The sequence below is a fragment of the Podarcis melisellensis genome (assembly GCF_964234715.1).
Source record: "Podarcis melisellensis genome assembly, chromosome: 17".
Lineage (NCBI taxonomy): Eukaryota > Metazoa > Chordata > Lepidosauria > Squamata > Lacertidae > Podarcis > Podarcis melisellensis.
This window is the reverse complement of record NC_138534.1, coordinates 24,686,619-24,708,397: the sequence shown is the minus strand read 5'-3', so window position 1 is coordinate 24,708,397 and position 21,779 is coordinate 24,686,619. Positions and strand designations below refer to the sequence as shown.

Here is a 21,779-nt window from a genome sequence, read left to right as displayed (position 1 = left end):
CCACCCTGAGATCTATGAGTATAGGGCGGTATCCAAATTTAATACATAATAGTAACAACAATTTACTCGCCACTTTTCATCAGAAAAGACAGTAAAACAAAAACAAAAACCCATAAAGGAGATCAAACAACCACATTGTACAAAACAACAAAAGTATATAAAACAATAAAATGGTGGGGAGTCAACATCCACAAACGAGGGTACCATGAGGGTTCCATGGTTCACCAGAAGCGGCTTAGTCATGCTGGCCACATGACCCGGAAGCTGTCTGCGGACAAACGCTGGCTCCCTCGGCCTATAGAGCGAGATGAGCGTGCAACCCCAGAGTCGGGCACGACTGGACCTAATGGTCACTGGTCCCTTTACCTTTACCTTTTACACATTTCTTAGATGAAGACTGATAAAAAAAGTTTGAATTCCAAATGATGGCAGTGTTTCAGTTCAGGTATTGTTTCAGAAAGCTTGAATTAGGTACGCTTGTATTTAAATGCAAACCGAACAATTCCCACCCACCCCTCATCTCCACACTGAACAATTCCTGGTTGGCACAGCTCATCTGTATTTAACTCTCCTTCTCCACCAATTTTTACCCTGATCTATTTGTTTGACAAACTAATTCTGTTGAAAATTCCCACACACATTTCAGATGAGTTGACAACAATGACAGCGGCTAATTCTTGAGTGAAGGGGAAATCCTTCCTGCCCCGCTCACAAAACTGAAACAGCAGTCGCGGCAGCGTTCAGTCACAATATTCAGTTGTAAACTGAAGCACAACATTGTGAATCATTCTGTCTGATTACTATATGCAGTCAGTGGTTCGAATCCTCATGACGGGGATTCGAACCGCTGACCTTCTGATCGGCAAGCCCTAGGCTCAGTGGTTTAACCCACAGCGCCACCCACATCCAAAGTCGAAGGAAGTAATAGTGCCACTCTATTCTGCCTTGGTCAGACCATACCTGGAATACTGCGTCCAATTCTCGGCACCACAATTTAGGAAGGATGTTGAGAAGCTAGAACATATGCAGAGAAGGGCAACCAAGGTGATCAAGGGCCTGGAAACCAAGCCTTATGAGGAATGATTGAGGGAGCTGGGTATGTTTAGCCTGGAAAAGAAGAGACTGAGAGGAGAAATGATAGCCTTCTTCAAATATCTCAAGGGCTGCCACATGGAAGAAGAAACAAGCTTGTTTTCTCCCTCTCTGGTGGTTAGGACTCCAACCAATGGCTTCAAGTTACAAGAAAGTTGATTCCAACTAAACATCAGGAAAAAAATTCTGAGTTGTTCATCAGTGGAATGGTCTCCCTCGGGAGGTTGTGGACTCTCTTTTTGGGGGGAGGTTTTAAGCAGAAGTTGGATGGCCATCTGTCATGGATGCTTTAGCTGAGATTCCTGCATTGCAGGGAGTTGGACCAGTTGACACTTGGGGTCCCTTCTATCTCTACAATTCTATGCTTCTATGACTTGCTGCTGCTTACTGGGAGAGAGGGGGGTGAGGGGGCAGGAAGTTGATGTGGCAGAAATGCACCAGCAGAGCCAATCCAACACTCCTGCCAATGTGTTTGCACCATCTTGACCTCTCCAACACCACGCCCTGCCCTCCCCCAGGAAGCAACATTGACTCAGCTGCCAGGAAGCTAGCGTCACAGTACAGTGGTACCTCGGGTTAAGAACTTAATTCGTTCTGGAGGTCCACTCTTAACCTGAAACTGTTCTTAACCTGAGGTACCACTTTAGCTAATGGGGCCTGCCGCTGTGCAATTTCTGTTTTCATCCTGAAGCAAAGTTCTTAACCCGAGGTACTATCTCTGGGTTAGCAGAATCTGTATCCTGAAGCGTCTGTAACCTGAAGTGTCTGTAACCCGAGATACCACTGTACATAGCCGTGCTACCCCACACAACAAGCCACTTTTGTCCTTGAACTCTGCAGTCTGTTCTAATTTAATCTGTTTTTATCTTAAATAGTTTTAAAGTCAGTTGGCTCAGTAGTTAATGTTCATTCCTGCTTACAGGGAAGAAACCTATCTTTTGTATCTGTTTTACTTCTATGTGGGCTTAAAAGCCATATATTTTAACTGCAGGACATGAGCCGAGGGGGAGGGGACAGGTGTTTTGCCTCTGTGTTTCTAACTGATAAGAAACTGATAACAAAAGTTTAGAAGACCAGCTTGACCAAAGGATACCCTGCAGTTCAAATGGTTTTAATGTGCTTATTACATGAGCATAGACTCACAGTACTTCAGTGTCCAGAACTCCACTTCCAAATTTAGTCCAGAAATCTAGGCTGGACTATTGTGACTCAGTAAGGGAGGTAGAGAAACTGCAAAGCAATTGTCAAAAGATTAAATTAATATGTCTTACATGGACAGCCTTGACCCTTTACATTGTGAATGTGCAAATGATGGGGCTGGAGAGATCTTATCCCAAGTATGAGGGCTTTGCTACATATTCCTTAAATGAAAGCTTAGCTAACTGGTCAACTGATCTGAGCTATTCTTCATACGGGATCTGGGTGGCCAATAATTAGGGCAAGAGTGGATTGTGCTCAGTTAAAGTATATTTTTAAAATTTCAATTCAGCCAAATGGGTAGGGTGTAAAATGTATTATTATTATTATTATTATTATTTTATTATTATTATTATTTATTTTGAATTTTTCTAAACTATATGGTGATCACCAACTCAGGAAAGCATCCTGTCAACATGTTTTAAACTATTATTATTTTCCAGAACTGAGCTCTGCTTTGACCTTGAAGAAGTGTCAACTAAGGGATTGGCTCTTCTGGATATAATCCAGATGGGACCTACAGCTAATTAGAAACACAAAATTTCCCCTTGGTATTTACTACTGAGAACAAAGCATTTTGCAGCTAGTTATCTGGCCAAACTCTCAATAGTTTCCTTAAGAAATGCCTTTCCTGAACGGCATTTCCAAGTGATGCCCACTGTAGTCTTGGATGACCACTGCAATAAGGTCCCATACACAGAAAGACTTTGTATTTGAAGTCAGCCTCAGGTGGAAAACATCACTCATTATCTGTTAGCCTGCACCTTATATAGAGATTGAAGAGATCACTTTCTGAAACTTTTGTTCATACAAGCAAGCAGATATACCCCAGCAGAAATGGTTCAGTTTCTTCTGAGTGACAACAATAGCTTCATAGCACAGAGAGTGAGCCACTATGTGCTGCCTGGAAAAACAAGAACAACAACAGGAAAATGAGTTAGGTAAATTCAGTATAAATTGTGGTGGTTTAGAGGTTTAATTTGAAATCAAATTGGATTTGAGTTTGTTGGTATATCTGGTAACTTCTCTCTCTTACATCATGAATGTTGGATTTTTAGAAGTCAGAATAATATTAGAATTGGAATTGTCAGAGATGCACTGTCTTTTAATGCTCAGGAACTTGGCGATGTATTTTTTATACAGGGTGAGTCCATTAAAAGAGGCCCCATGGATACAGAGTACACATGTTCCACGGGGCCTCTTTTAAAAGACTCACCCTGTATTATGGATTTTTATATTATGGATGTATGTCCTGTATTCTTTTATTAATACTATTGCCTAGTACAAGTCTGTCATGGCCTTTGGCTAGAACAATAAACTTATGAGCTTAAAAATAAAAGCAGTGGCTAATTCTTGAGGGAAGCCCGATTTGTGTATGGTTGTAAATGGAAGCACAATACAGGATCATTCTGCCTGATTAACAAATGCAATGCTCAAACTGATACAGGAAACAGCTATGTTCATGGCTTTGACCAAACGGGCAAATGGTGAAACTGGCAGAAGTTATTCACCAGGCGTAGTGGAGCTGCTATGCTCACTTCCTAGCAGGTGACTTGCTGTTGCTAATTAGGAAAGAAAACGAAGGGTGAAGTGGCTGGGAGTTGGTGTGGTGCAATTGCATGGGCAGAGTCAATCCAAAACTCCTGTCAATGTGTTTGCACCACCTTGACCACACCACCCTCAGGAAGCAACAGTAACTCACCTGCTGGGATACAAGCATAGCAGTTCCACCCTACACAGCAAGCCACTTCTGGAAACTAGGCATGGGGCATGCACACAGACCCCACTTTGGTTCTTTGCAGTTAGAAACTCTCCCTGTCTGTCCTCAGAAACACTGATAAGCCAAAGTTCCCTCTTGTGGAGATGTTTTTAGGCTAATAGTGTGAATATCTGAAGAGCAGCCTATGTACAACCCCTTGATCCATCCTTGGTTTTAACCCTTCATGTGCTAGGCACACAGTTGAGCATATTTAAAGGATGGTTCCAGGTGTTTGAAATGTCTCAATGTGCAACATTCTCCATGGACACAGCCATGCATAGGAGCTAACGAAAGGGTTTGAGAAGAAATGGTATGAGATATAGATGAGGAGATCAACTGCGTACACAGATGAACCAAAGACTCTGTCTTTTCCATACTGCTTACAAGATGGAAGAGGAGGGAGAGAGGCAACCCTCACTAGGTGCTTTAGGATGTTGCTTGCATTCATGCCATGGTAAATGAAGAAGTCTGAGCTAGTGCAGCCTTCTGCAAATTGGAAGCTTCTGAGAGTTGTTATGCAGATGATGCCTTTTCTTGCATTCTAACAGGGCCCCCTCTCTATTCTTCATAAATCTCATTTTTTAATTAGATCCTTGGAGTCTTGGGCATCTCTGAACTAAATGCATATGTATCAATGCATCCTTGAGGAGGAGGGGAAAAAAAAAAGTGTTCTGGCTTTTCGTCATGGAGAAAATTCACTTTGTATCCAACAGCATCCAATATTGCACTCCAAGGAAGGGAAGTTCCTTCTAAGTCCGCAGCTAAGTCCAGCCAGGTTTGAGGAAATTTTTATTGCTGCGAGTGGCAGCAATAAAAGAACAACAGATAAAGTATTAAACTATTGTAAGATGTAACTTAGAACGTAGATATCTTCATATGCAAAAGGTAACCTGCATTATAATTCATCACACCTTGCATTATGCAGGTATGGCAGTGTTTCACATTATCTTTCTGATACCTTTTGTAACTGATGATGTGATTCAGTGTCTGTCTGCAATGAATAAATTAATGTCAAAAATATTTGCAATTTGGTGCAACGTAAGTAATCTATGACAATGATGAAACTCGGTGCAACCACTGGAGAAGTCTGAGCCAAAGATTTGCCTTGTGATTTCAAGTGTTTGCATGACATTCAGCCTTTCAAGAGCTCAAGGCCAAGTGTACCTTTTCCCCTTGTATGAAGCTGTTTTCTATTGGCCTAATTCACCCAACATATTAAAACCATAGTTAAAACAAAACTATGGTTTAATGTGAATGAGCAGTGTGTTGCTGTATGCTGCTGAAAAGTACTTGCTCCCATTTTCACATCCCCTATTTATGCCATGCCACAAGGAAAGAAGCTAGAATCTGGCTTGTTCTGCTATCTAAACGTGGGCTCGTGGCTTGTTTTCCTTGAATAATGTTCAGAAACCCAAGAGCAAGCCTGAATTACTACTCAAGGTTTGTTTGGACAGAAACAAACTACAAGCCCAGACAGACAAGACAGACTCTGGGTGGAGCAGGAACATTTCAACAGCAGGCAACAACTGCATGCTTACACTAAACTATGGTTTAATGCAATGTGTGAACTAAGCTACTCAATCAGTTCTCCTAGCCCAGTACTATGTATTCTGTCTTTTCTTTCCCAATACTTGCTACCTTCTCATTTAACAGGGGGTGCCAGGGATTCAGTTTGAGACTTTCTACTTGCAAAGTGATCTATTTTTAACATATATAGTCGTAATACAATTTCATCTTTTCTTGACATCCCGCCCCATTTTCCATGGCATTGTTGTTTCTCCCCTTCTGCTGTACCCCGTCTTCTATCAATCCAATCCTAACTAAATATTATAATCTAATTCCTTCTGTTGCTCATAGCTCAAATCCTGCTCATGGGTTTATCAATAGTTTGCTGAGTTTTCTACCCCTGCTTTTCTAGGGCCACAAACTTGCCCAGCCATTTCCAGGGTCTGAATCAATGATAGATGGAGAGATTTGCAACAGCTCAGCCGTAGTAAATGAGAAGCCCCACTTACTTTTCAGTTCCTTTTTGAAAGCCCAGTAACAAAGGCTATCATTGGCAGAAGCTTCAGCATCCAGCTAGATACTACAGGTTTCCATGGTTGAAGGAAACTTCAAGATGTCTCAAGAAACTGGGTTTTTTAAAAGGTGGGTTGTTGTTTTTTGGCAGCCAGGTAGAGAATTAGAGACCAGAGTTAGTGCATTCCTGATTTGTGGGAGCATTAATTATTACCCAGCCATTCCACAAGGAAATTTGTTTGTTGCCTTACCTGCCTTAAAAGCACTAGCTCAGCTGTGATGGTAAAACCTCTTAGATGGATGATTTGTTAAGGGAAGTTGCATTTTCCACTTGAGAGCTTTGAAATGTCTTGTGTCAAAGGCACTTCCTTTGGCATTGACTCCCTATACCTGCCAAGCTTGCTATTGTGTTCTCTTTTGTTCCTTTTAAAATGTTCGTCATGACTAGGTAAATGGCATAAAAAGACCCCTATCAGACTTCTTTTCTTTACATTGTACATTATTTATTTATCTCCCTTTTATATGCTGTGGTGTAGTTGGAGACAGCCAGGCATTAAGAGTATTCTCATTATATAAGCATCACTCTTAAATATTGCATGGAACATAACCTGAACTTTGTTCTTGCCTGCACTAGCAAGACTGAATACAGAATGAATATTGACATGAATGAAGTGACACAGGAATGGAACACATTTGTGCTTGTACACAATTGCTGCATTGTGGGTAGGGAAGGGTGGCTTTTTATCATGTTTGGGAAAGAGGTAGAACCCCAAAAAACTGGAAGGTGTCTAATGCTTTGGAAAGTCTTGACATAATGGGTATGTTCTGCTCTCCCATATTGTCTCTAGTCCTGTTTCTCAGCCTCTCCCTCCAGGCAAGTGTTTTGCTTGTGTCCAGAGGAATAAATATGGGGGGGGGGGTACATTGGCAAATTGAGGCAAATTGGAGTGGTTTGGGTTATGATCTCACCTTACAGCATCAGATTGAAATGTTGTCAAGGTGTGTTGGGGTAGATTAGTGATTCTCACCCTTGCAAGGAGGTCTGTTGTCTCATCTCCCCTTGCCCTGCCCCTCCCTCAAAAGCACACAGCCTCATCCCTCTTTTCTTTTACAAAAAGCATTAATCACCGTGGGAGAAGGGGGGATTCAAAGCACACACAACTCGCTTTAATCAGTTCTTCATTATCCTCCATTAATTTGTCTAACCCCTTTAAAGCTATCCAAGTTGATGGTCATCATTGGATCTTGTGAGAATGGACTCCACAGCTGTACTTTCAGTCCTCCTCAAAATACGCAGGACAATTTTCACTACATTTGGAGTTGACATTTAGGAGATAATTTGTCATCCCATTTGCAACAACATATATTCTAAAGGTTATATAGTTCTCCTAGGCTTGGGGTGGGGTCACATAACTTCATCCCCTCCAATGAAAATAGGAATGGCCTACCATACCCTTCAACATTTTTTTCAATAAAAATATTGATGTCCCAATGAAAAGTGGGACATTCTGGGATCAAATCAGAAACCAGGACAACTTCTGTAAATCTGGGACTGTCCCTGGAAAAAGGGATACTTGGAGGGTCTGCTAGCCTAAAAGATAAATATACATCAACTTCAACATCAACATCAACTTCATTGGACTGGTCATGTTGTGAGTATGCCTGATTATCATCTTCCAAAGCAACTACCCTCTTCCAAACTTAAAAATGGAAAGCATAATGCTGGTGGTCAACAAAAGATGTTTAAAGACTCTCTCAAGGCAAATCTAAAAAAAAAAAAAAGTAATATAAACACCGATAATTGGGAAACATTGGCCTGCGAGCGCTCCAGTTGGAGAACAGCCTTTACCAAAGGTGTCATGGGCTTTGAAGACACTTGAACTCAGGACAAAAGGGAGAAACGTGCTAAGAGGAAGGCAGAATTGGCAAACCCTCACCGTGATCAACGGAACCCACGGAAGGATGTGTGGATCCAGAATTGGTCTCCATGGTCACTTACGGACTCACTGTTAAAACTGTGTTTATGGAAGGCAATCTTACTCGGCTACAAGTGATCGCCAAAGAAGAAGATGCATTAATTTCTCTGCCCACCTTAACTGTGGCCATCAGGAGGATACCCAGAAGAGGATGCACCCCTCTGGTCCAAAAATATTCCCCACCTGTGTTTCAGTTCATTCCAAGGCCACTGCAAAGCAAGCAAATGCCAATCAATTCCCTCATTGAATGTATCACATTTTTGTTAACTAAGCTGCTTTAGCATGAAGCCTTTCCAGAACCAAATTCTCCTGGATTGTATGGATTTAATGTGTTGAATCATATATGCTTTTAAATGAAGATATAGCTCCTGTTGCAACATTGCCCAGGGAGCAAAAATGAGTTGCACTGCTCAGCTTCCCATCCTGCCAACTCAGATTGAGTTTCATCCGAAGATCGAACTTGACAGCAATTTCAAATACCAGAAGTGGAAGTGGAATGAAGTCACCCACCAACACTTCACAAAGGCCAATTGCCACCTTATGAGAGTTTTTTGATACCTGCAAAAAGAGATTTAGGTCATGTTCAGAGAGACGAAAATAAGCGGCACATTTACTTTCCATTTAGTCACAGACAGAATTAATATTGATTTCTATGTCCTGTTTGAAAGTGTTAGGGATTAGAGCTAATCTCCAGCAGCAAAAGAAGGGCCACCATATTAGATGGATGGGAAAGAATGTTTAATTCACATAGATTGGATCCAGGATCATTGGCAAATTTAAGATTCCCCCTATCCTTATTAATACCTTCATTTCTTACCACTTTTTGCCCATCTGTGCTCACAAGAGTTTTAGCCTTGCTGATTTGCCATTTTGTAGGTGATTGTCTTCCAGGTGAAAATAATAGAATTTATGATATTATATGACTCCCCCCCGCCCCAGATGACGTTTAAAAAGGAAGCATGAAAATGCATTCTTGATGGGGAAATCCGGGGACTCGATGGATGTGAGAGTCGAACAAAATTGTTCATTAAACTGATCACTGCTGAAATCACGGTGTTTGATTTTATGGTAGCATTAGGAATGTTGTGCTCTATATATTTCCAAGGACTGCATGACAAATAGCCAAACTAAAATGAAGATACTGGCTATTAAGTGAATTTTTTAAAAATGAGGTATCGTTGCCATTGTACTGACTTTGAATCTTTTCTTTTCTTCTCCTGATGACCCGTTAACTGAGCATTCATCCCGATTTGCTTGTACAAATCTTGCACAGAGTTTAGATTTTACCTAGTCTTTATTGAACATTTGTTCTGATTTGTTTGCTGAGAGGTTACTTGACAATAAGCATTCATCTTGTCTTCACCTTGACTGGCTTGCATGGAGGTTGTTATTTGCATGCCAAGACACAGTGACCCACTGTTCCCTAGTGGATAAATAAACACGGACAACTGGACTTTGGTTTATGGGTTAAAATATGCCACAACTTCATTGGTTACAGATGTTGAGGCAAGGGGGAAAGGGCTACCCCTACGCTATCCACATAATCAGTTATCAGAAACCAATATATTCAATATATATTCATATATGCTTACACAAATCAAGGAATACAGTACTTTATAATCCATTTTAAATCAAAAGGGAAGCTGTGCTTTAGCAAACTGCAAACTGCTTGGAACAGCAAAGTTAGGAGTCTAACCTTTCCCCTAAACATCTGTGCACCCAGGACAAGGGGGAAAGACATGAATCAGAGATTCTGATACAAATTCCCCTCTGATACAGGCTAAATTAATCCACAGAACAGGAAGAGCAAAACCGCAGAATGTCCAAGCTCCCTGTCCTGTCATAACTGGGGGAAAGGTTAGACAGAGCGTCACTGCAAGCTCGGAAAGCAGAACTAGAATCCGGTGCTGACCAAGGCTTGACCGGGGGTCAGGTAGCGTGACAACCGCTTGCTGATTGGCTGATTCTCGCTGACAATATTGTGAGTCCCTCATGATTGTCTTATGATCAATGATTTGCTGTATTCTGCTCAGGTATAAAGACCTCTGGATTCTGTCAATCGGGGTCCCAGTTCTTTGGAAGGTATTCCAACTGGGTCCTATTGCCTGACAATAAACCTCACCTTCTTATTCTCCAAATGCTGTCTGGCTGATCTATATTTTAAACACTTCGCGAGTACCTCTTTGCTTCATTGTGAGCAGTTTGGCTTAGGCATTGGGTGAAACAAGGCTGTATCTCAGGCACAGGCAAACTCCGGCCCTTCAGACGTTTGGGACTACAATTCCCATCATCCCTAGCTAACAGTAGCAGTGGTCAGGGACGATGAGAATTGTAGTCCCAAACATTTGGAGGGCCGGAGTTTGCCTATGCCTGCTGTATCTTGACTCCTGCCCGTCTGCATGGAGTCCAATGACCAATAGGGGGAGCCCTATGACTTACATCAAATGGGGCACTCCGAGGGGTCCCTGTTGGGGTAGTGGTATTGCCATAGCCCACAACTATGTTAGAATTCCTGCTCCATGATTGCAGTCATGGGATTTTTGTCTATCACATGACAGTATATGTTTTGACTCTGCAGAGTGGGAAGTGACGGAGGCAGGATGTTTGTGTTGCTGTGTTCTGTGAAGTGGGACTATTGTCCTTTGTTCTTTTTCTCTTTGCTGTCTGATGCTAGAGAGAGTGGGAGCCATGCTACAGTGCTCCGTGTGTGTTTATATGTAAATAAAGTAGATTAGCCAAAATGCTGAGTTGCTGAGGTCTGTTACGCAAAGCTTCGAAGACTCTGCGGAACCCTAAGTGTGCTGGTGTCGGTTGGCATCAGTCGCTGTGATGTTCAGGCTGAAGAAAGCTTTTGAAGCTCCCGAATGACTGACCAGGAGGGAGAGAACATGCCAGTCGGGCATGTGTCTCTACCGGGGTCCTACTCGAGTGTAGGCCAAGCTCCTGACAACCTGGACATCAGACAGATGTTCTTAACCAGAGGTACTATTTCTGGGTTAGCGGAGTCTGTAACCTAAAGCATATATAACCTGAGGTACCACTGTAGTAGAGTTGGCTGCTGAGGGTTGTATCCCATTAAGCTATATTCAAAGTAGACACCCTGAAATTGTTGAACCAAAACTAGTCATGCCCTTTATTTCCATTATTTCCAATGGGAGATCCCTGAGTAGGGATAACATTGGATAAAACCTTAATTCTCTCATTTGAGAGCCATTGGGGTAGCCATTGGGGTGTTTTAGGCTAACTTTGTACACCAAAAACAGATGTGTCTTTCCAATGACACCTTCATGAGTCTGCTGCTCCATTCTACATCTTGCAGTGACAATTTGCCTATCCGTGACAATTTGCAAGTAATCTCCTGGTTTCAGGCTACAGTCAAACCTTAGCTCCCAAACGCTTCTGTTTTGGAACGTTTCGGCTCCCGAACTCTGAAAACCTGGAAGTAAATGTTCCAGTTTTCGGACATTTTTCGGGAGCTGAATGTTGAATGCAGCTTCCTGTGCTGGTCCAGGGGGGAGGTTACCGTGGGGCGAGGTCCAAGACCTGAGTTGAGGGTTGGCAGACAGTCCTCCATGGGCGAAACAGGATCCACAATGAGGAGCCGGGCAAGGACAGGAACTCTGGGGGAACAGGACTGGGTGCTGGCTGAAACAGCTCTTCAACGACATTGCTCCTGCAACCTGGGACCGGGCTGACTGGCCTTTATATTCTCTGAGGCCAGGGGCGGTCCTGGCCCCCAGGTGACCCGCCTCTCCTGGCCTTAAGGCGAGCACTCCTCCTGGGAGAAACCAGTTCCCTCCGCCTCTCTGCCCTGAGCCTCTGCAGCTCAGGAGAGGCCGGTGGGTTACTGGACCCAGGGGGAGACTCACTTTCCCCTGACAGGGCTGGGAGAGGCGCACCTGTAGGCAATGCATCCTCAATCGCCTCCGGAGCTAGAGTGGATTCACCTGGTGCCTGCTCCTGAGGATCCGGCACAGGTGCAGGTGCTTCAGAATCAAGGCCCTGCCCCAGCTCAGCCAGCCCTGGAGGCGGGGACTCCTGTGCAGGCTGGGATTCCTCCGGTTCAGCCTCTGAATTGGATTCCCAGGCCATCACACTTCTGCTTGAGTGTAGGAAGCTCTTGCAACTGCTCAGAAGCTGCACTTCGGTTGTCAAACATTTTGGAAGCTGAACAGGCTTCCGGAACGGATTACAGCAGCCCTGTTTATGGAAGTTTTTAATGACTGATGTTTTAATGTATTTTTAATCTTTGTTGGAAGCTGCCCAAAGTAGCTGGGGAAACCCAGCCAGATGGGCAGGGTATAAATAATAAATTATTATTATCATATTATTATTATACTTTTGACAACTGAGGTTTGACTGTATTTTGTTTCTGATGGAGAATGGGAGACTGAATTGAAGGCCTTTATAGACTGATACCTACTTGAGTTCTATTGCCCAAATGTTTGCCTGTACTTTATGTTTCAAATGTACTTTGTTCTAATATCCCTCTGAAAACAGTAACATTTTACTTCCTTTTTTCCCTTGCACACTACTAAAGTACAGAAGCTGATCTGCTTTGTTGAAGGTCTTTGCTGGTTGCTTCAAGCTTATCATGAAGGCTGAACAGATGAAGGTCAACTCAAGCCTTTCATGAGTCATAAAAATGAATCTTCTCAAGTTAATTGAACAATAACTTTATTGTGAAACGTGTGTTTTTTTAGTAAGTTTTCGGTGGTGACAATATCCACTTCTCAAAAGAAAAGAAAAATGCCTTGATGGCTCCATCACACTTCTGGAGAAGTGACTTCCAGGCTAAGTGTTTTGCAAATGGCATCTTTAGGGAAGCATGCATTTCGGAAAGAAGAAAAAGACACTGATGTTGGAAAATGTGGGGAAAATTCATTAGGGTTGAACCCAAATGAAAGGTAGTGCTTTTGCGAATGCTTTCACCTCTGAAGTAGTTTCCTTTTGGCATTTTTTTTCAAGGGCTCTGGTCACAGAAATAAATGTGTTTGCCTATTCAGATTGAGGGCAGGAAGTATTGCCTTCACTCAGGGCTGGCTTTACGACTTTATCATCACATAACCAAACCTCATTTGCCTACACATAGCTCAGTTGGTTAGAGCATGGAGCTAATCCTCAGTGTCCCTTCCAACTCTATGATTTTATATGGCATCATGACATTATCCGGCTGGCTGCCTGGTTCTAACCTGTCTGGGGTTGGTGTTTTCAGCATCATATAACACTTTTTAAAAAGAACCACAACAAATCAGCAGAAAAAGAACAATAAACAGAAATGGGAAAGATTACATCCCCACCCTTTGGGGAACATTTTGGCACTTATTGCGGGGATAAGCTTCCCCCCTCCCCAAAAAATATTCCTTTAGTTCAGGTTTCTGATCAATCTACATCCAGGTGGTGTGTGTGTGTGTGTTCTGAAAACCTCTGTGTGATCCCTCCATGATACAAAGGCTTTGAAAGAGAAGTAAGAGCTATTGAATGATATATCATGACCTTAATGAATTGATCGAGTATCATAAGAAAGAAAACAAAACTGAAAAAGACAAAGAGCTGTTCCATGCCCACTAAGCTCACCACAATTGCAAGTAGATATTAACAGCATTATAAATGATACAGCTTTTCAGGAGGTATTAGAATGGCTGGCATTTCTCGTGATACCTTAAGCAAGTGTTTCTGCATTCTTAAATTTCTCCCAGCATCAGCAGCACTACATCTTCATCTTTAATTGATTTGGAAGCCCGACTTTGAAGTCACGGCAAGGTGGCTAGAAAGCTCCTGTCCCATTTTTGCATGAGCCATTTTCATTTCGCTCTTGACTTGTCGCGTGCTCCCATGTTACAGTTGCACTACAACAGCCTGGTAGTTGGGAGAGATCTCCAGAGTTCAAAGATATCCCTTTTGCTTCTTTGTTCTCTCTCTCTGCAAGCTTTCATTAGTTTCTATCCTCCTTCCCTTTTATGCTTTGCATGATTCTTGTTTGATCTTTTAATCATTAATGCTGGGCGATAGGAAAACCTGACATTGCTTTTTCTCTTTTTTAAAACACACACACACCAGAAACTTATGCTAAGCCTTTATGCAGCTGACACCTGAGATGAAAGCAGTAGTGAAATGATGACTGGAAACCAGCCTAGCGCCTTCCACATGTTTTGGAGCAAAGCCTCATCATTCCTGACCAGCATGGTCAATGGTTAGGGATGATGAGAGTTGCAATCTGAAGCATTTGGAGGGCACCAGGCTGGGAAAGGTTGATGTAAGCGAGTGAGCTGCAAAAATGTGGTCTTCTTAGTGGTCAAAGTTTCCTTTAAAAAAATAATAATCATGGGCAAGATATTCACCTGACACCTAATTTATGCTCATTTTCTCCAAGATCAAAGATGACCACAACAGTGACATTGCCAGGAATGTTAGTGTGGGATGTAATCCACTGAGAGCAGTCAAGTACAACATTCCTTGTTTTGCTAAAGTGGACATGCAAGGGAATATTTGGTCCAGCCAGTTGAAACTTCCTGTTCCTCCTGGCCTGGAGCACCCTTCCTTACATGTGACTAGTGGGTGGGCGTGACTTTTCCAGACCTGGTAAAAGGACAAGGCATGCTGCCACTCTCCCTCTTTTCCATCTTCCTTTCATCCTGTGAACTTCCCGGACTGCTAACAGCAGTCACTAGGTCAACCTACATATGGGGTAAACCTGTTTTTATACGTTTGTAACTTTAAGCCTTAAGCCTGCCTTCAGGGATCACACTGTGCTCTGCCTGATCGTGAGCAAACTTTCTTTTTATTGCTTATGAATAAGACTGTGGTGTCTTTATTCTTTTAGGAGGGGTTCAAGGGGTCTTACCAGGAAAATATCAGAACACATTTCAATCTGGACAAGCCAGATTGAATTGCGTATTGTCTTAAGAAACCCAACGAGTTTGCAACCAGTTTTCTGCTGCTTAAAGGGGAATGCACTCTGCTAAGAAAAGGAACCTGCTAGTGCAAGTTAGGAAGGATATAAATAAACAATGTATCCTCTCCTGCCACCCTGAACATTCCCACAGTTAGCAAACAGTATCTCTTGACAACACTTGTTGCACATTGAAAGTATTGCATGCTGTAGTCATTAGGACATATAATAGATTTACAATGTGCAACAAGTGAGATTGTGAGCTGGTTTCTGAAGGTCCATATGGCTACTTCTGAAAGTCCAGAAGCTGTTGTTAGAAATAATCAGATATTTCTATATCTGATTTATAGAAATTTATAGAAAATTTAAAAAGAAGGCTAAGGATCATCGTGCCCGCCCCCACAAGCATGTCAAGTATGTTGCCACTGGGAGGTGCTCAGAAGGAGGTGTTCCTCTTAACTTGAGTGGGGCTTGCATGTAAAAACGTGATTTTTTCCCTCCCTTTTTTGATAGAAGGCTCTGATCCAGCAGAGAATTTCCATGAAGGGAAATGGTGTTATTTTCACATTCTTCCCTTCTCCTGCAGTCTCCACGCCAATCCGCATGGTGTTCTAAAGGGTCCTTCAGACCTCTGGAACAAGTTTTAGTTTAACACAAGGGCTTCAGAGAGAAAGGGAAGCTGAAGTTCTCAGTGTGTGATTCTTACAGGTGTGCTTTGGAGCACATAGCTCACGTAGGAAAGTGGCCTCCTTGCAAGGCTGGCCTTAGATGATTTCTGTGTACATCATCCACAAAACTGTTTTCCTGTTAAATTCAGACCCATTTTTAGAAGTCTCTGATGGGTGCCACTGCGGGTCAGCATTCCCCCATGTGCTGGGATCCAACGGGGGAGTCTCAGGGACTGTTTCCCAGGCAGCAAAGGAAGCCTCCAAGCTGAGCTTCCTGCCTGGGTAATTGATCCTGCCAACTCACCTAACCACGAATCATGAGTGGGCATAGGGCACCAGCTCCAGTATATAACATAGGCCCATGGTTCGCACTGCAGCCACTTTTCATTTCCACCCTCCGTATATATATACATATACATACATATATATATTGCTGTGACATGTTGCTGCCCAATTTTGCTATGGTATGGTCAGTCACTGTATTTGGGGCCAAGTTGGAATTTTCCCAGTTGGCAAATTGGTTCCAGCCCTCTGGTTTTCACCATCCTCATGGTGTCACAACTTTAGCAGTTTGGGCATTGCATAGGTGTAGTCTTGATTGGAAGGAAGGTTGTAGCCTCTGCCTGGCCCCTCCGAAATGGGTATCCCATTAAAGGGATCCAGGGGAGATGCTGCTCTCTGGACACCCAGGTGGGGGCAAGGGGCCAGAGCACTCCCCAGGTGCAATCCAGGGGAGCTGTTACCCCTTTATGTAGAGGTCAGGGACTCCCTCATTTCTGGTTGACCCCTAAACATAAGTTCTTCCAGCAGGCAGGCCAGAAGGGTTGGGGTCTACCCAATGCCTATGCCAAACCTCTTATATCTGTAGTCAATAAAGTTGTGGCCTGATTTCACCCAAATATTTGTTATCATGCCTCTTATTCTTGGTATTGGGAAGGACCGAAGGGTAGGGGAGACCTCTTGCCACACAATACATAGAACTACTACTGTCTAGTAGTGCCCTAAAGTACACACTTAATTTCATGTTCCAGGCTGATATCATTTGCTTTTCAGCTCAGTGTCCTGTTGCTGTTCTTTCCACCTACAAGTAAAACCCAGACAAATAAATTGTGCCAGAGGGGAAAATGCAATTAACTCTTTTTAAACAAGAAGAACACAAAAGTCCTAAAAACGAATAGGGATGAATTGCCTTGACATTTCCAGACAGAAATATATAACTCAAAACATAATGACACTGAATCAAAGTATTGCTTAGCAATAAGAATATTAAATTAACCTATGGCTACAACTGCATAAGAGGTATTTTGGGGACAACTTGAGAGCCAATTACCATAGTAACTATGAAGTTCCCAGGTAAATTAGCGCCTCACAGCGTAGTGAAGACCCTCGGGCCTATTTCAAAAGCCACCATAGTGAAAACCTTAAATCCTGTTTTCCCTGTGTTTACATGAACTCTGATATATTTCTATTAGGTATGGGACCTCTGTCTTATGAGGCGTTAACTTGTGGAGTTCCTCTCCAGATCATAGAGCCCATTCAAAGATTATGACTGAATCATTACACTGGAGATTAACCACTCTTTAAAAATGATTCCCAACAGAAAGTGCTTGAGTCATGTGACTGGATTTTTGTTCAAGATCAGTTACAGTATGAGGATAGTCCCTGGCTATGATTTGAAGGCACCTGAGGCCACAGATCTACTGAAGGTACAGCAGGTCTGGGCCTGATCCGCGTCCACCCAAACATAGCCTTGGGTTCTTTGGTGGAACAAAGGTTAGATATATGCAATAGAAAACAAACAATGCAATAATAATAATAATAATAATAATAATTTTTAATTTATATCCCGCCCTCCCCAGCCGAAGCAGGGCTCAGGGCGGCTAACAACAATAAAATAATACATTCTAAAATCATTTCATTATAAAATTAATTCAAATCAAAGTGATGGCAACCATTGGCCTAGAGTTCTGTGAAGATTGCCAAAGGAGGGAATCAGGCTGTGCCCTGGCCAAAGGCCTGGTGGAACAGCTCATGTTTTGCAGGCCCTGTGGAAAGATGTCAAGTCCTGCAGGGCCCTAGTCTCTTGTGACAGAGCATTCCACCAGATCGGAGCCACAGCCGAAAAAGCCCTGGCTCTGGTTGAGGCCAGTCTAACCTCTCTGTGGCCTGGGACTTCCAAGATGTTTTTGTTTGAAGACCGTAAGTTCCTCTGTGGCTCATACCATGAGAGGCGGTCCCGTAGGTAAAACCATATGTTGCCATTGCCCCATACGATATGTGTTTGTCATGGGCATTGGGGCTGTGGTGGACAGCGACTGGCCAGATGAAAACTAAAGGGAGTAGTTGGCCCCATACAATCCTGGGAGGAAGATTCAATAGGTTGGGGCAGAGCATACCAGGGTCTAGGGAGCCCAGGGAGCTGATTGGGGAAGTAGATCTCAGGAAAGGTCCTAGTGGGGTGCCTGCCTCCTGCCCTGTCCCCCAAGTCACCACAGTGTAGGGCACCTTCACATGCTCTGCCCATTATGCCAACTCCACCTAAAGCATTGCCAGAGCATGCCACCAGCAGGAGGCTGTCACTCTGTTCCCAAGTGTTCGTACTGTCACCTTCATCACCCCAGTGCAGGTGTGAACAGATAATTCAGGCTCAGCCTTCACAGAGGGCAGCATTTTTGCTTGCCCAGTTCCCTTTGCCGTGCTAAGTCGCGCCATTCTCATTCCCATATGATAGGATTACAGGACATGTGTTGCTTGTTGGTTGGATCAACGTTTTAGTTTGCTTGTTATGGGCCAGAAGTCAGCTTCACCTGCTGAACAGCAGCCTGAAGGGGGAGAAGGTGAGTGATTCCACCTGCGGCTGATCAGCCTCCACAGAGGAGAAGGCACTGATGAGAGCCAGCTGGCTCTGGCACTCTTAAACTAAGGTTCTCTTATGTACTAAGCTTGGATCCTAGAACAATAGGCAAGTAGAATCCTAGAATGTAACAACTGATTGGCCTGCAGGAAAAGACCAATCAGGCTCCAGGAGGGAAGCAGAATCAGCCAATCAGATGGGACTCATTGTGTAAATAATGTATATAAAAGCCTGAGGTTTGGGGGGCAATTCAATCACTGTTTTCCAATCTGCAATAAAGAGCATGAAATCACTACAGGACTCCAAGTATATTTCAGGTTCCCATTTTTTTTCAATGAATCTGGGGGCACTTTTCAACTTCAATGGATTTTGTATAGGGACTGATTTGTAAATCTGGGGGTGTCTGGTAACCTTATCTTAAACAGAACTCTCAGCAGCAGTCAGATGCTGGAAACAATGCCGGTAGTTCCTGGTCCTACCTTGTTGCTTCTTGCTCTCCATCTGAACCCTTGACTCTGTGATCATCTGGATTCTCTGACCCCTGGACTGTCAGACTTCCTATGTGGATTCTGCTCTCAGGCAAGAGTTCCTTGGAGACACCTAGCCCCCTACTTGCTCGACATGGGAACTCGGATGCAGCTAAAACATTGCCTCCCTCTGCCCGGCACATGTTCTGCCTATTTACTCAGCTTTCTGCACTGTAAGGACTTGAGCAATAAAGGTTTCTGTATACCCACAATCTTCCTCTCATGTAGTGGGAGCCGGGACATTGTTCACAATTGTGACCATGTGTTGGAAATGGGAGCTTTTCTTCTGTTAACTGGGGGGGGGGGACTTGAAATGGCATGGCGTGGACATCTTTCTACTACTAATTGTAGTAAAACTATTGTTTTGGTTGTACACTTATAGACAAAATATGAAATGAATGATCCTAATGGAAGGGAAAGTTCCCCAGCCGACAATAGTTAAAGAAACCGAGGGTCACAGCAATATATCGTGTTTCAAAACAAAGTCTCCTTAGAAGTGCCGGTGTTGCAAATGAATCAATGTGATCTGTTTCAACATGAATGCTGCCAGAGCTCATCACTTATAGAAGTTAATGTAGCAATCCTTCAAATGAAGTGATAACATCCCTCTATAGACTAATATTGCCAAGGGTCAAATGACATTAATATAGAAGTTCATGACTGCATAATATAGTATATATTCCAAAGGACAGGCTTTAATGGCAGTCATAGCTCCCTGAATGATCACAATACGCTATAAGTATAAAAATCTTTCTGACGGAAAATGATATTTTAGTGTGAATAATGGACAGGCCACCAACAGGTGTGAAGAAAAGAGGAGCAGAAAAGATGCACAAGGAGAAAGAGTGAACACCTGAACACTCTCTAACCACCCACCCACCTGGAAACACTGTGTGTTTCTAGACTGAGAAGTCTCTTGCTCTCTGACACAGTTCTTCCCATTCCCAGAGTGTATAAATCTCAGTTTCTAAGAATTGTAAAGGTGTCGCCTCCATCACTTCATGGGATTGGTGGACAGCTACAGCACGTCCACTGGAAGCATAGCTGGCATTTCTGCAATAATAATAATAATAATAATAATAATAATAATAATAATAATACAGGCTTCACACAAAAATAGTAATACACATAGGATTAAGTTTATAGTGTCATTCTTTTTTGTTGTTGTTGTTTAGTCATTTAGTAGTGTTTGACTCTTCGTGACCCCATGGACCAGAGCACCCCAGGCAATCCTGTCTTCCACTGCCTCCTGCAGTTTGGTCAAACTCATGTTAGTAGCTTCGAGAACACTGTCCAACCATCTCGTCCTCTGTCATCCCCTTCTTCTTGTGCCCTCAATCTTTCCCAACATCAGGGTCTTTTCCAGGTAGGCTTCTTTTCTCATGAGGTGGCCAATGTATTGGAGCCTCAGCTTCAAGATCTGTCCTTCCAGTGAGCACTCAGGGCTGATTTCCTTAAGAATGGATAGGTTTGATCTTCTTGCAGTCCATGGGACTCTCAAGAGTCTCCTCCAGCACCATAATTAAAAAGCATCAATTCTTTGGTGATCAGCCTTCTTTATGGTCCAGCTCTCACTTCCATACATCACTACTGGAGAAACCATAGCTTTAACTAAGTGTAAACCTTCTGTGTTGCCCATGTATTATTCCATGAGCATACCATAAATCAATGAAACAACACATTTCATATCAATACACCCTGGTTCAAATAGTGCAAAAGAACAAGACCCTTCCCCTCTTTTTTTTGCACCATTTGAATTTTTCTTTCTACAGTGTTGCCCCCTCCTGACTTGGGCAGAGTGCATGTATTGGAGATAGCAGCCATTCCAACATCAAAGCAGCTCAAACCCAGCATCATGGCAGAATAAGATTGCGCTGCCCATTCCAAGTGTCTATGCAGCCCCACCTTTCTTCCAAAATGATGGGCATTCAGTTTTGACTCTCCCCTCTGGATCATAGAGCATATAGTTTTATTTAGCTATCTGTAACGCTTTACACATTTATTTCATGAGCACCGCAGGACAGGGGTAAAAATAGTCAGCCTCCTTTGAGAGCACAGCATGATGCGAATATCAAGGCTTCTGTGTGTTCTCTGACTGAGCTCTACAGAGATCGCATCAGCCCTGAGTTGGTATGGTAACAATGATTACTTTATTGACTTAACAAACCAGTTCTGACTTGTTCAATGTGTATAAGCAAATCATGATCTAAAAAAGAAAAATGGAAGGGGGTGTTTATGAAAAATGATAATGGGCACACACATACACGCAGAAAGACAGATGGTAGTGGCTCATACTGTATAAAAATGGGCAATTTATAGATGGGCATAATATTATAATGAGGGGATTGCCAAACTGAGTCCCACCTTTAAATTATTCTAGATTCAGGTAGGTAGCCATGTTGGTCTGACACAGTTGAAATTAAAAAATAAAATAAAAATTACACTATACATTTAAAGCAGTATCATTCCACTCTCAAAGAATTCTGGGAGCTGTAGTTTGCCAAGGGTGCTGAGTTGTTAAAGAGACCCCTATTCCCTTCAGAGAGCTAAGAGGGATTGATTGTTAAACCATTCAGGAAATTGTAGCTCTGTGAAGTAGAGTAGGGGTATCCTAACAACTCTCAGCACCCTTAGTACACTACAATTCCCATCATCCTTTGGGGGAAGCCGTGACTGTTTAAAGTGGTATGGTGTTGTTTTAAATGTATAGAGTAAATAATAATAATAATAATAATAATAATAATAATAATAATAATAATAATAATAATTTATTTATACCCTGTCCATCTGGCTGG

The 21,779-nt window shown here is 42.8% G+C and overlaps 1 long non-coding RNA gene across 1 annotated transcript; it reads right to left on the bottom strand.

The window, feature by feature from the left end:
* Positions 1–16,491: 16,491 nt before the first annotated feature.
* LOC309360650 lies at positions 16,492–18,507 on the bottom strand. The gene is made up of 2 exons (XR_014164241.1): positions 18,411–18,507; positions 16,492–16,684 (listed from the first exon to the last, which is right to left on the bottom strand). It is a non-coding gene; the product is annotated as an uncharacterized lncRNA (long non-coding RNA).
* Positions 18,508–21,779: the final 3,272 nt, after the last annotated feature.